Raw genomic sequence first — 2,903 nt, forward strand, 5'->3', positions numbered from 1 at the left:
TCACGACACATACACCTACATGCGGCCTCATACGGCAGTAAATAGGTTAAATCAACCCCGTGTCACCGGATGACGCCGTTGCCACAAGCCGGGCGCTAGAGGGCGAGCTGACCCTGCCACCGGCGCACTGTGTCCCAGAGCATCGGGCGCCATTTTACTGAAGACCAAACGTAATGCGGCCGTGGACAGGATCGCTCCTGGCAGCAGGAGAGATAGCGCCGCACATACTTCCGCCCTTGCAGCGTCACGTGACAATGGTGCTGCCGACTCCTCCGTCGCTTTGACGTCATCAGCAGGCGCCTGGCCTCAAACACGTGAAAGGAGAAGGATCGGCCAGCGGGGACTGCAGAGCTCAGGTACCGGTGTTATATAGTGTGATCCTGTGCCCGGCACGGTGCCCACTGCCAGGGGCTCTGTCCACCTCCTTATGCCCCATGTGTGCCCCCAGCTGGGTATTACCGCTTCCTGGAGGGGGGAATCTGCACTAACTTCTGTATTCTTCATCTATTGATTTAATGTTCTAAGAATAAAGTTTTCCACCCGGCAGCACCTTGATTTTTTTTTTAACTTTTATCAGTTCTTCAAAAAGTATATTTTAAATAATGCATATTAAGGTCTGTGTAAGTGAATCCGTCCATCTTGTCCTGTACAGCGGCCTGTTGCAATACAGGGGTTGTGGTACTACAAGTCTCAGCATGCTGAGACATGTAGTTCTATCACAGCGGGTGGGCCACATCTGCTTTACTGGACTTCGAGATCACTTAGTGGGGTTCTGCTTCACTGTATTTCTTTATTTCAGGGCAGTTAAAAAATGACAGATTATGGGATTTATAATTATATTAACATAACAGAACAAGTGGCTGTAATGCCAATAATAATTTATTTTCTAAAATCATTTTATATACTCCCAGTACTGCCGTGTCTTGCTGAGGTGCCCTGCGCACGTTCTCTCACAGGACTGGGAGCTGCTTACATATAAGAAGGCTGTGGGATAAAGGAATACTTTGAAAATTTCTGTTCAAAAATAGTTCCTAAATGTTACTTGTCTTCATTAATTTTAATGTTTAGTAGTTTTTTAAAGAGCATCTGTTGTTTACATATAACTATACGTTAAGCTGGTATTTGATCAGACATCTAATTGCATATGTTAGTCATCTGCGGCTTTCAATATATTTGCTTGAGTATTAATGAGCGGAAAAGCGTGCTCACTGTACCCCTAAGAAACCTCCCGAGATATCGGCAATTTTAACAAAGTTCCTCCCTCTCTCGTCCACACACAGTAGAGGCAGCCATTTTGTGAGCTCTACAAATATTCAAGAAAAATCGGCCTATCAAAACACTTGGAACCAGTTATGCCTCTGTGGCACAGATCAAATAGATAGGTATTCTTAGGACTATTGGTTCGGCTTACAAAATGGCTCCATGTTATGTTGCAGAAGTGCTCTTCGTGCATATCATTAATCTGTGTTTCTGAGACTGAATTGTCTTACATCCTCCACTAGACCTACAGTACAAATGCTAATGAATCTCTATGAGAGATGGTATCCCTAATTTCCGCTCTGCTCTTTTTGCAGCCATTCTGAACCGTCGCTCTATCCGTACAGTTGCATCATGGGTAGGAAACTGGACCCCCTGAATAAAGTTCCCAGAGGACCCGGGCGAAAAGCAAAAAAGCAGCCAGGAGCCGAGACCGAACTGGGCAAAATACTGAGTGATGGTAAGTGTCACCAGAAATAGAAGCGTTGTACAAGCGGGAAAAAATGAATTCTGTAGCTATGAGCTACTGCTGTGTGAGAGAACTTCTTGGTAATTGTAATGCAGTATAACATATTCTGTAATAGAAGCACTTTTATTGCTTTGTAAATGGTTCGGAATGGCTTAATGTACAGTGTGTTACAGTCCTACAGCTGGCAATCTAAATGTACCTTTGCTCAGGCCATTGTGGGGGGGGGGGGGGGGAGGGGGGTTCTGCCAACCCCAGCCCTCTTTCACCGTCTTGTGTCAGATACCTTGCAGGGACAAATTTCTTAACAAATAAATAGAGGACCCATCTTTGGTTTGACATTGACAAGAAGTGTAGGCTCGGCTGAGCAAGTCGGAGACTACCCCTCTTCCAGTTTTTATATGAGGGGGAGGTGGAGATTGTGAACGCTATATTGCTGGACTTCTCTGATGTAGCCCTGTAATGTATAATGACAGCCACATGCTGATTGGCCAACCAGGAGTGGGCTTCGCATCCCGGTCAGACAAGCGTGCAAGTTGTCCAATCAAAGATGGACCCCCTGTGGCCATGGGGTAACAGAGTTACCATAGAAGAGGGAGTGGGGACAGTAAAATTATGATTGGGGGCCAAGGGTGGAAGAAAAGCTTAAGTGGTACATTTAAATATTATTATTAAAACTGCTGATACTATTTTTCTGGTAGGGTTTTGTACATCTTTATAATGAAGAACACTGTACCTTTTTATTTAGCAGGTGAAAGATCTGTAAAGAATATTGGGATTTTCCTGGGTGGAGATTTGTTTTTGTTTGTTTAGGTTTTTTTCCGCCCCGGAATAAATAATAATCGGGTATAATGTCCATTTGTTGTCTTGTTTCTTGTTTTCAGACTCTGAAGTGAAACGTATGTCCGCCCGCAGCAGAAAGAGGTAAGAGAGGGGAATTTGGGCATTTAGGAGCCTTGATAAATCTTATTAAGTCTTCTAATTTTTTATTTTTTTTTGATTCCTGTTTATTTTTAATATCATTATAGAGCCGCAAAAAGAAGACGGGCGGAGGAGCAGCAAACACAGCCCGCAAAACCTGAGGTAAAACAGAATGGTAAGTAAAGAGGTGTATTCCCAGCACTTCGCATCAAGAACTGACGCTCCCAAAGTCTCCTATGGACGCGCTCTCCATGTCCAG

At 44.3% G+C, this 2,903-nt stretch overlaps 1 long non-coding RNA gene across 1 annotated transcript; it reads left to right on the forward strand.

Moving 5' to 3' along the window:
- Window positions 1-244: 244 nt before the first annotated feature.
- On the forward strand, window positions 245-2,858 carry LOC142131445 (uncharacterized). The gene is made up of 4 exons (XR_012686415.1): window positions 245-356; window positions 1,575-1,717; window positions 2,608-2,647; window positions 2,752-2,858. It is a non-coding gene; the product is annotated as an uncharacterized LOC142131445 (long non-coding RNA).
- The last annotated feature ends 45 nt before the right edge of the window (window positions 2,859-2,903 follow it).

This window comes from Mixophyes fleayi, unplaced genomic scaffold, assembly GCF_038048845.1.
Source record: "Mixophyes fleayi isolate aMixFle1 unplaced genomic scaffold, aMixFle1.hap1 Scaffold_3463, whole genome shotgun sequence".
NCBI lineage: Eukaryota > Metazoa > Chordata > Amphibia > Anura > Limnodynastidae > Mixophyes > Mixophyes fleayi.